The sequence below is a fragment of the Amblyomma americanum genome, chromosome 10 (genome assembly GCF_052857255.1).
Source record: "Amblyomma americanum isolate KBUSLIRL-KWMA chromosome 10, ASM5285725v1, whole genome shotgun sequence".
Classification (NCBI taxonomy): Eukaryota; Metazoa; Arthropoda; class Arachnida; order Ixodida; family Ixodidae; genus Amblyomma; species Amblyomma americanum.
In genome coordinates this window covers 41,919,165-41,931,726 of record NC_135506.1, presented here as the reverse complement: position 1 = coordinate 41,931,726, position 12,562 = coordinate 41,919,165, and positions in this window count along the sequence as shown.

Genomic DNA, 12,562 nt, shown 5'->3' with positions numbered 1-12,562 from the left:
CGTAGTACGAACGAGGGTGTGCGGAGTTCCTCGCGGTAATTAGCAATCTATATTCAGGGCCAGCGGCCACATAAGAAGATGACGACCCAGTAAGGATGAAAGGGGCCGACAGGAAGATAAGATATAGATAAACGTCAGAGTTTGGAAGGAAGAGAATAGAAACTTGTTTGTCTTTCTTTTCAGTTTTATTGAGCCCATCGACCAGCCCCTGGAAACGTTCGAATGTCTTCTAGCACGAAACACTCAAAACAAAAGGAATAAAAAAACATACTGTGGTTTTGGAGGGCAGCAGTCGGGAATAAAGACTATTTACTAGAGGCAGAGAGGTTGTAATGGCCAATGTATTAACCGCTTTCCAATTTCTGCATAACAAGTAATGCGAAGGAATAGAGACGAAACATCAGTTCCCGAATTACCGCTCGAGAACCTCAGGCGCTAGAAATAGTTGGTGCTATTCATTCGGCTAAGCATGTGCGTTCTGACAGGTGTAATGTTTTCTCTACAAAAGGTTTAACCCATTCCGCGTGCAGTCGCATTTGTGGCTGCACGCACAACAATCTCACGAGTGAAATGTGCCTCAAAACAAATGTATGAATATTTTTATTCAAATTCAGTATTCACAGTATGTAAAGACGGCTCTGTGTAGATACGAAGAGCAGGCATAAGGCACACTCTTGCAGAGGAGCGAGCAATGACATCTGAAGTGACGTACTAGCAATGTCCGACATTTTCTGAGTTCTCATGTTTTTAATTGAGAGTTTATCTAACAGTGCCATGTAAAGGCCGTACTACAGTTGGGATAACAGTTGCTGAGGCCAGAGCTTGAAAAGAATAAACTGCCACACTCTTGCATTATCCTCCCTCCACGTTTTTTTCCTCTTTGTATTAAGAGTATGTGAGGTTCCCTCAGTTACATGGGTTCAGACTGTTCCTCTTGTACACAAGTAGCAAAGAAACGCACGTCTATTAACTCGTTTATTTTTGTGTTCTTTGAACGCCAGCCGCCTGAAATGACCTCTTTACCGATTCCTTGTCTTAGCGCGCTTCCAGGCACCATAAATCACTTCCGGGACGTCTACTTTCGCGGCGAGGTCTCGGCGTACATAGACCCCTTTCATTAAACTCTGAGGATGTGGCCATGTTGAAAGGGCGCCGGCTTACCTCCAGGATGGTCTGCCTGCTAACGCACTGCTATCGAAAAGCCACGCAGCGATACACTTTGTGCCACGCTACCCGCACCCCTACCCTCCAACCCTGCAATCCTGCAGTATACTCCGCTTTGCCTCACTAAGAACCGTGAGGCGTACAACGCCCCTATGGGAAAGTGGCTGCCGAGAATATCGACCTGCATTTATAGTGTGGCGATAGTGTGTTGTGCTTTTGCACTCTCCCTGGCCACAAAAGTGTTCAGATGTGTGCAGGGTAGACCTGGCGATGTTATCTATTCAGGCGCTCAGTTCTCAAAGTTGGGACAGTATTTTTAACGGAACTTTTCCAAATCTGCCATTTCAATAATGTATTATCGATAGCTGCTACTTCTGAGGGCAACGACGCCAGAGGCCAGCTCTGCTGTCCCAGTCAGGATTCACTGCTGGTAGCGAACAAGAAAAGGCTTTGTGAACCAAGCCGAAGGGACCGTAGTAATCTTTCTGGATATCTAGTGCTTGCTCCACAAAAGATGTATTTGGTCAACAAAGGATCTTAAACCTTTTTTGACTCTCGTATTCATGAAGCAGTTGATTTTGAAAATCAATTCGAAAGTGAAGACTTAGAATAGAAAGGCCAAAGCATTGCTCGCGACGGAAAGTCTTATCGTTGTCACTCTATAAAGCGTTACTTACGCTAACTACCCTCTGATTCAAACAATTGGCGTGTGTACAATCGTCGCTATGATGTTGAATGTTTTCTTACTCCACAAATAAATAAAGGCCGTGTCTTTTTATATGCAGGAATGCCTCGTTGGAGGATAATGCACACGACGAAATATTTGCAATAGATATGGAAAAAATCTTAATTGGCAAACAATTTTTTCATCTCAGCTTTTAAGCGCCCCTTAATTCGTTGGTGTCAGGAACGTCGCCGCTGTCGGTGTAACCGAAACAAAGCATAAATAAATCAAATTTAAACTTTGCCGTGACTGGCATTCGAGCTAACGCCACCTCGATCAGTTCCGCTTCGCCGGCCACTACACGAGAGAACTAGGCCGCCGCCGCAGCCGATCGCGCCTTGTGTTAATCTTCAACACACTCTCAGGCTGTGCACTGCACATTATTGTATTTTTCATCTAATACTGCCATCGAACTAACACACACCTTCTCGAGCTGTGCGCGCATCGCACATTTTCATCTCCATCAACTAAAAGTACTTTCCAACTAATATCGTCGCCGGATGTGCCGGCGACCAAGCAAAGCAAAACAATCAGCTTGCACAAGCTGAGAGCAGTACGCTATCTGCGCAGTCAATCACACCTCGTGTTAAACTAAAACACTCTCTCGCGCTGTGCATTCCACATCAATGTCTTCATTTACTAATACTGCTGTAGAACTAATATCGTCGCCATATGTTCCAACGACCCAGTAAAGCAAAAAAAAATGAGCCCAGAGAGCCTGAAATAATTATATGGCTGCGCTAGAATTTCGCATAAGAGAGTATTATGATCATCTTTAAAAATTATTTTTGTGGAGCTCGCATTTTCACGTTGTTCATGAAACATTATCAAGAGACAGGGCGTTTAACTTTTAGCACAAAAACGAACTTACTTTTACATAAATATATCAGCGGAAAAAAACACGAACTTCAGAAATTTACTGCGAAAAACACCACCTTCTTCAGAACTTCAGCTCGGAAAATATCGCCAGATTGAAATTTCAAAAGCGACTGCTTGGCGGCTTTTAGTGGCACCCTAAAAGCAGTACCTAGTTCGAATAGCTGCACAGAGTTCAAGAAAAAATGCTCTTTAGCGCATCGTCTTTACCATTGCCACCGGTTTCTCTAAAGAAACATTTAACAGTTCATGTACCCCAGTATAAAATCACGCATTCAGAGAAAAAAATTGGGTGCGCGCACAAACGACATACAAAGGCGATACAATGGGTAAACGGGTGATACAATGAGTACAAGCTTTCCCCTGATTTTGTGTTCGGCTTATTTAAGTTGAAATGCTTGGGAAATAGGTCTTTGACCCCGCTGAGCAGAATAAAATGTACCCTGCGCCAAGGCGCTCTTTGGCCACATATCTCCTAGCGCCATAAAAATCCATTATAATCATAAAGAAACGGCATCATTTGCTTCAAGGCCGCAATATGAGGCCTTCAAGCAGGCTTTAGTTTGAGGGACTGACTGGAACCTAATGTGGTTTTGAATGTTGTCCGAAGAGCGACTTGACATTATCGCCCACATCAAGTGACACCTTCATGTCAGGGAACAGGAACAACCGGTGCTTGCCGGCGACGCCGATGTCATCAGTATTGTGGTAGTCTAGGTCGGCCGGTCGACCGTGACGTCAGAGTGCTCTGTAGCGCTGGCGCGGACCGAACACTAAGCACCGGGACAAATTCATTTATATACAAATATTGACGCTGTCCACTGATGTTTTGAGCTCATTTTTTATAATTACTAGGCCCTCAAGCCCAATTCAAGGCAAGGAAAAATTAACAACGAAGAAGTTTACCGGTAACCGTTAAGTAATTCTTCGGTTTAGTGGGCACCGAACCCAGTACAGCGTGACAAAAAAAATGCGCACATGGTATAGAAAAACAAACGACAAGAACCGACTTTGTTCTTCTGTAGCCGTTCTTTATCCGTCGTTCTGATAGCGCGCAACTTAATTACGGAAAGTTTTCTCAGCACTGGTTGAATATTCAGGGAGAAGGTCTGCCTGGTGAAACTTCTCAATCACGGCTGTCTTCGATGGGCACACAAGAACGAAAGTTGGGATGTGGGTCAGTACCCGTAGAGCTTCAAGCACAGTGCATCCTAGACGAGAGCCGTTTCCACCGTTGTTCCACTCTCTGGGAGAAAAGCTAAGCTTCAAATAGAAAAGCTTTCCTTCAAGAATCCGGGCCGCGTCTGCTGCTGCTACTATTGCCACTGGAAGTGCAGGGCACGATCCCGGCTCCCCTTTCCCACTTATCGAGTGAAATTGAATTTCGCTTCGTGGAGTGAGTGGATCAACCGCAGGAGTTCCGCCTATCTTTGTATCCCTTCTTCCACGTCCCGCATCCTTGTCCGCCGTCTTTTCTGTACTCCTCGGCTTTGGCAGTGCTGCTGGATGGAAACCGGAAGTGAGAAAGTAAATACAGCAGCTGCGGTTGGAAACGACGCCCGGTACAAAGGCAGGCTTCACCAGCCTATCTCGATCCTGTGCCAGACTGTGAACTCCTTGGAAGAAACCGAAGCAGAATGCTTGTTGCAGATAGAAATAAGGAAACGGGGAGCAGGTGTTGGACAGTATTGTTGCTCTGCCGGGCACGATGTGTGCACGAGTTGGGACAACTGTCGCGGCCGTGGCAGTTGCGTTTCGGTTGAGGCGAAACCCTAAAGGCGCCTGTGTGCTGTACGATGTCCGCGCGAGTTAAACAGCCTCAGGTGGTTTGGATTAATTCAAAACCTTTCACTAGCCTTTTTCTTAGCACGTGTATCGCTTCAGGACTTTAAAAACAGCACAATCTTCAACTTTTTTCTTCTATTGAGTGCACTAGATGCCTATGTTTTGGAAACTCCACGTGTGCCCACTCCCAATCGCTTTTCTGAGTCCCTTCTTGTATGAAGAAGAGTGAAATGCGGGCAAGGTAGACCACATTTTCTGTTAATCATAATGTGGTCGCAGTTGTTTGTACTCTACTCTTTTGTTTATTTGCTTTGTTTTTAATTTCTAGTGTGGTGTCTTTCAGGTTCCCCTGCAGAAATTCCTGAAGCCGGGGGACCCAAAGAAGAAGGGATATTTGCGTCTACCCACCGCCGCTGTGGCCCGCATCTATTTCATTATTTTATCTTGATTCTTCAACTCCACTTGTAATCACATGAGGTAGAGATAGCAGCCCGTTTAGTCGACAGGACACACACATACACACACGCACCAACGCCTGTCTTGTCCTCTGTCGCCTATGCTTTACGGTGCTTCGAGCGATGGCAAAGCAGTGCAGTGCTGACACGATGCGTTTCTGGCGTCTGTGCATTCTGATCCTACGGTGTCCATGTGATGTCTCAGGCATAGGGCATTTTTAGAATTGCTCAATTCGGCCCCTCGCGTAAAATTGCGAAGGCTGGGAAAAGCATGCCATTTCTGTCTCTTTCGCCATACATACAACAGGCACCAAGAGAGAGAGAGAGAGAGAGGCGTGTAGACCACCGCAATTGATATTGATATCAGTTTGTATAATTTCGAAAACCGTGATGCTCTCGCCATTGTGGCGCGACAAAATTTTCTCTCATCCCGCCAAAATACATGCGCTTTCAAAATGCTTGCAAGCAAAGCCACCCCTCTACTTCATGTAAATTATCGAAACAGCTAAAATTTATTCGGCCACAGCGCCGAGGCTACTGGCGTTTTCGAAATTATGAAAACAGTTTTTTTTTCTATGAGTGCTTATCTTCCCTAAACAACTCAGACTGTGAGAGAAGTCGTAGTGGAAGGCTCCGAAAATGCCAGACACCTGAGTTTCTTTAACGTGCACTGACATCGAACAGTAAACGGGTATCAAACATTTCGTCTCCATCGAAATGCGACCGTCGCGGCCGGGATCGAACCGGCGTCTTTAGAGTCAGCAGTCACGCGCCATAACCACCGATCCACCACGGCGCCACTCTGAAAACTGATAAAATACTGTTTGCGGTGGGCTACAAACCTCTGGATAATTTAAAATACTAACAGGACTCGTTAAAAACTTACCTATTCAGTATTAGTTAACCTGCCGACTATTTAGCACGTCCGGGCTGTATTGTGATCCGCTTTACGTCTGACAATGTTATGCTGAAAAAACTGCTCTTATAAATAATAAAAAGTTTAACAATTCTAAACAATTTTATACGTGAAGCCCCTGATAAAATTAACAATCGAACTCAACACATTCTAATAGTTTGGTGGGAATATAAGGGGAACTAAGCCGAATCATCCACAATGCGTCTTTTCCTGCGCGTTTAGGCATCACAAACGGTTCTACTATTTGTAAGCACTTAGCAGTCTTGGCATTATTTTTCAACGCAGAACCCGTCGTTCTTTGTTTCTGTTTGTTTGGTGTGATGACACTGCGAACAATATAATATTTAAGCGCCTGCAAAACCGAAACAAAAACCTTAAAAAACTTGAAATAAATGGGAAATAAAAACGTGCAACTAAATGAAAGAAGAAATTAAAAATCGTTCTTATAAAACGGCTGGGTCCAGTGGAACATTATGCAGTCAGTCGTAGACAGAAAGGGCATCCCCACTAATGTCGGCGTACAAAATGCTCTGGCGCAGAACGGCCTCGCGGTGAATCGCGCCGATGTAGAGCAGTGAAGCGCCGCTGGGAATAAAGTTGAGTGGTGACGTTCTGCGGCGGTATTTGCCGCACAGCGCTTTCCGAGAGGACGACGAGCACATAAGCGGCGAGAAATTACGGTAATTGCCACCCTTGTAGGACACTGTAACCTCTCTTCAGAGCCGCACAAGTAGAACTCATGCTGCTCCTCATGTAGGTGGTTTTGGCGCTCCGTACTGCAGGTTACTTTACAGCATACTTTCCACAAAGCTAACTCTGCAAATATAAAAATAAATATTTCAGTCTTAATTTCATATCGTGGCACGCCGGGCGAGTGGCAGAAGCTGAAAGAAAATACAATAATATATGAAATAGTTTGGACTATGGGTAAACTTGATAGAATCGCGCTCTCGTATCAGTACAGAGCGACATTTTGAACATCTATGCACTACTGACTGCCTGGTGCCTGTGGCCGGCTGGCTATGCGTATGAAAACATAAGTGCCGTTTTGGATGGCTTATTGCAAAAATATCAATTGTATTGATGGCTGTCAAGAAAACGTCGCTTGCCTTGAGAGCTCAGACTCTCTAAAAGTATATTCATTAAGCTTATCTGTATTGAAGTACATTTTACTGCTTTTTTTTGGTACGAATGTCAGTTCATTACTAATTTATATATTCGCTTGGCGGTAACAGTAAAGGGAAATCAACCTTGGAGTTCTGCGACTGATTACATTCTTCAAAGTCATTCGCTGCGCCTGATGATAGAAACGCCATGTTATGGCTTGTGCATAAATGCTCTAGATGTATTGCTATTGTTACTTAGACTAAACTAAGCTTGGCGCTCTAAATGGAGTATGCATAGACTGAAACCCACTCAGGGTTTTTTCTTCTCTGTAAGTAAGCGATCGGCCCATTTCCGCGGTCAAAGACGCAAAAATAATGGCGCGCTAATGCTCCAGTTGTTTTACACTCTGAGGCTTTCTTGGAGGATGATAGACTTACTGTGGCGATTTGTGCAGAGATATCAGCTCTGAATTTCAAGTTTGTAAATCATTCCTCACTAGACAGGCAATCTCTGGTTCGTTCAAGAATTGTACTTCACAGTGATATTTTGAAGGTATAAGAACAAGCTCTGCCTTTCAATTCCTCACCGCATTCACCTCACAATTATTTTTTTTTGTGTGTGTGAGCTGGCTATTCCGACGTAGGAGAAACTTTTCTGAAATTTTAAAAACATGCCTCTGAGCAAAAATTTGCATTGCAGAATAAATACAGCAGCGGTAACTCCAGCCATATCACTTTGCAGAGCACTTTTGTTTTTGTTTCTTTCAGCGCGAAAAGCCACCAAGCAACAAACTCACACGAGCAGTTGGTACAAAGCTTTTAGCAAGGTGGTTTGAAGGACTAGCCTCAAGAAATATAGCAGTCATCAATCGTACCTGTCTAATGTCAGCACAGTTAAAGTTACGAATGGGAGTTTAATGTGTGCTGTCTGACGAAGCGAAAGCTCGTGTTCTTCATATGCACACAGTTTCGGAAATTTGTCTTATTCCTATCGCCACTGTAGCAGCGCGCCGGAATTTGACTCAAGCAATTAGTCTCCGTGAACTCAAGATTCTCTCAGTTGTTTTCTTTAGTGTGTGCGAATGCGACGGAAGAGAATGTGGCATTGATATATATGTAGCTCTGCTGAAAATTAAACTACAAGCGCTTGGTACCAGATAATTATTTCTATGCGAAAGAAACCACATGCTAGGTTTGGATTAAGGAGCCGCGAAATGCTTGTTCTGAAAGGCTGTTCTTATTATAAATGGTGAGAAAATAAGAGCTTACTTTCACCGGTGATCGTGTTGGAAATTCCGCCTCAAGGGTAGTGATTATCAAGAAAAACAAGGAAGAAAGTCGATACACCTATCTTCGATATAAGTCAAATTAGTGTAACCTGCGACTGCCGTCTACAGAAATTCATACGTTAAAAAAAGGGCTTCCTGGACGGACCAAAGCTTTACACAGTGCAGCGAGGTTCACACTGCTGTCTAAATTATCTGAACACGTGATACAAACGGCGTTATCACTTCGACTCCCCAATCGCAAACCTGCGTACAGTAGAACCGTTATGACTGCGGTCTGAACATTACTTTCAGGCAGCCGGTGTAATGAACAGCTTCCCCAGTTTACTTTTCAGAGCCGTGCCGCCGCGGTGGCTCAGTGGTTATGGCGCTCGGCTGCTGGCCCGAAAGACGCGAGCTCGATCCCAGCCGCGGCGGTCGAATTTCGATGGGGGCGCAATGCTAGAGGTCCGCCGTGTGCTGCGCGATGTCAGTGCACGTTAAAGAACCCCAGGTGGTTGAAATTTCCGGAGCCCTTCACTACGCCGTACCTCATAGCCTGAGTCGCTTTGCGACATTAAACCCCCATAAACCATAAACGTTTCAGAGCCCAATTGTGCTTGCGCACTTTTAATTGTTTAATTTATTGATTACTTGGTTGGCTGACTGGCTGGAAGTGAAAGTCCTGAAATCCTCTTCTAGGTTCCTCTAAAGGTCCTCAGGCGACGACGGCGGCCGCAGAACGCCACAGCGACAGCAGCCATTGGCCTCCCACACCCTTAGATGCTCCAAAATAGGTTTAAAAGTTAATCGCTCACAGCAAGAAGATATATCACTTTTCTTCGTTAATGCGGAAACTATTGCGTTGCCTAAGGAAATTTCGAAGCACTTTCAGTCTGAAACAATGTTCTCATGTTGGCAAAATTACCTAAACGGTTATTGCCACCTACTATGCAACGTGGTGCAAAGCTGGCCTAGAAGACGACCATGTAGCACTCGCGCTGTTGCGTCTCGGCATAATGCGGTTTCCACTTGCCTGGTTCTAAGTACTCAAGGTGGTCTCGTTCACAAATGCGTAAAAATCTGCTGGAGTTGCTGGGTTCTATTAGCATCTGGAAGAAACCCTTCTCGGCAAGCGACACGCCAGCCCTGTACCGCTTGACACCCGGGTACATTGCTTTAGTAGGAGGATTCTGGCACTCCCTACGGAGCTTTGGCTCTAGAGACCATTATGGCGACAGCCGGTCCTATTCCTATGCTACCGCCAGTGCCACGCCATCTAATTACACTTTGCAGATCCCACGGTCTCTGAAGACGTTCTACTTGGAACTTCTCGTAGATGTGGACTGTCTGCTTTACTTTGGACGCGTCGCTGCTTTTAATCAGCCGGACGACGCAGAAAAGCTCCGACAATTTTACTTAAGTCTCAAGGATGGCGTTCGCACATGGTTTCTCCACAACCGTAAAGTTGTTTTAACTTCGTGCTGAGAGTTCCGTCGTCGGCTGCAAGAAGCCTGCACCAGCGCAAATCGCCGCGAACGAGCTTGGTGCGGACTCTATTCCAGCGTACAGACACCGCCTGAAAGCGTCAGGATGTATACAGCAACGGCATGAGGCGACTCTCAGACGAGCTGGTCCGACTATGCATGAAGAAAAGAATCTGTGGCTCTTAATGCGCAGCGTGAAAGAGTGGCGGTTTGTAGGTCTCGTGTGTAGCCCGTAATCCACCGCCGCCGATTTCCTTGTCGAGGTTTTTACCAGTAAAAAAGGAGCTCCAAAAGCGTTCTTCAATTTCACTTTACATTCATGGACTTGAAGAGCGGCAGCAGATGCATTTTAAAGAGAATAATATTGTCATTCCATATGGACTTTATGAATTCCGAGAGCTTAGACCCTTTCGGCTGTTGCTCCCCCCTGTTACGCTTCAACAAATGGTGACGTGGTCCAGACTTGCCACAGGTGGCAAGGTTTTTTTGTGTACCAGGACGACGTAGTTGATTTTTCGGAAACATTTATTCATCTACAACCGTTGCGGGCTGTCTTCAGAGCCATCAGTTCGGCTAACCTCATTCTGAAGTTCCAGAAATGCCGCTTCGGTTACAAAGACCTCAAGTTTATGGGTCATGTGAGCTCTAATGCAGTGCGAGCCGTACCCTAACAAGTACACTACCATTGGAAGTGCGTGTTTTCCGCCACAAAAATACACAATGCTCCGGCGAAAACCGCGTTTAAATATTCTCCCGTTACACGACTCACACTCTTGTTATCCACATTAAAATAACTCTGAGATCACCGCTATGATGCAAATGGCAATGTTTCCTAGCCTCTGAAATCCATAAAAAAATGTGTCTCAATGAATGGCAGGTTATTTGCGCAAACGGCTAGTGGTGGCGACGCTTGTATTTTTTTTTTTTTTGGGGGGGGGGAGGGGGGGCTTTGTGTAGCTAATAAAATCTCCGTTTTCAGTTGCAGTAGCGCATTTACTGTTACAATAAGCCCCGAGGACGCTCAGTGGTATGGTGTTCGGATGCTGACTAGGAAGCCCGGCCACGGCGACTGCACATCGATGGAGATGGAATGCAAAAATTTCGAGGCTGGCTCGATACGTAGCAGGGTCAAGCGGGTGCTATGGCCTGGTCAGGGCTTCAACAAAGGTGGGCAGTGCTTTCACAAGAAGAATCTAATGGCTCGACAATGGGACTCTTAGCTACTTGTTCCTGAATCACACGGCGTATAGTCGGCGTGAGGGACGGCACATGGTCTGGAGCAGGAGAGGCGTGGTCTTAGTAATGAGGAATGAGAAAAATTGTGTGTGTGGGGGGGGGGGGGGGGGGGGCAGCATCTTCGCCAATGAAGGCTTTGACGTTCAGCAGAAAATGGACTCGTCTTAAAACAAATCATCAAGGGCTTCATTAGGCAAACCAGCTAGCTGCGTAGATGCTCGTTTCTTTCGTAATTTGCCAGAGCTTTTTCACGGCTTCAAAAAGACACCAGCAGTTGCGGCATTATTTGCCTAGAGCGCTTAGAAAATGCCTCGGTTTAACAGCGCTTAAAATGACGTGTGATGTTAGAAAGCCCGGTGATATAAACCGCGAGACCACAAGCAACGAGATGGCGCAAATCTCAAAGCTGTAACGTACGCCTTCGAAAAATAGCTGCTTCATCGACCTCATTCAATGAGGTTATTGACCTCATTCAATGTTACACTGCTGTATTCGGGTATCCATAAAGTGCACAAAGCTCATATATTTGGAAGCAATGGTATTATTGCTGTATGCCTAATTTGGCAGAGTCAAAAGCCGAAGGGTATGAGCAGAAAGATAAAGGACAGCAATGACTGTGACTGCGGAAAGAGAAGGGACTAGCTTGCCTAGAGCAAGCATTACCATCAGAAGCTTTGCTTGAAAAAATTAAGTGTAATCAGGAAGAAGCGGAGAACAGGGCCTAACCAGAGGTGCAAAGAATTTTCCCACACCCAACTTTTTTTTAACATTGGGAGGCGTCGGTTGTTATGTTGTTACTAGGAAGTGTCCTTAAATGATCATATAATAATCGATATGAGATACGAAGCCGCAAAATTTATGTATTTTGCCGGAAAATGTCGTTAAAGATATTTTGAAAAGAGGACACACTGCTAAATACGATAGAGAGGCAATTAATTCGCACATTTAAAAGTTCAACTACCGCTTGCGGAAACGTATCCTGTCGAGCATGAAAATGAGGTCCTAGAGCAGCAAAAAAGACGCGGTGGTCGAGGAACGGGTATGAGTGGAGGGCTAAAAACATGCACTGACCTAAATCTAACCATATACAGTCTGTTTCAAATTATTCATTGCAGGTCTTTCTTTAAAAAGCCGTGAGAGATATTTGAGTGCGGTGTCTTCAGTTTCATTTTGCGTGAAGGAGAATATTATTTATGTAATAGAGTGCAGTAAGATGTCTAATAATTGACTAAAATTAACTGATTAACTTTTTATTTCTTGTCTTAGGGCACAAAGTTATATTGCGAAATTAAAGGAAGTCAAATTCGAAGTTTTTTTTTAATTTCATTATTGTCAGGATGCTTCGAGATATCGAACGTGGAAAAAATGCTTCTGGTATCTCTTGAAGTTGGCTTTCCCCCGTTGCGTTTTGGTAAACATGCGTTTCTTGAATCGAATGCAGACACGGTTTACGTCTTCTGGTACAGAGATTATGTTTAAGTGATTCCCGGGACGATACTACCTACCGCGAAGCGGAAAAGCCGAGTTAACGAGCTGCCAAACGCGTAT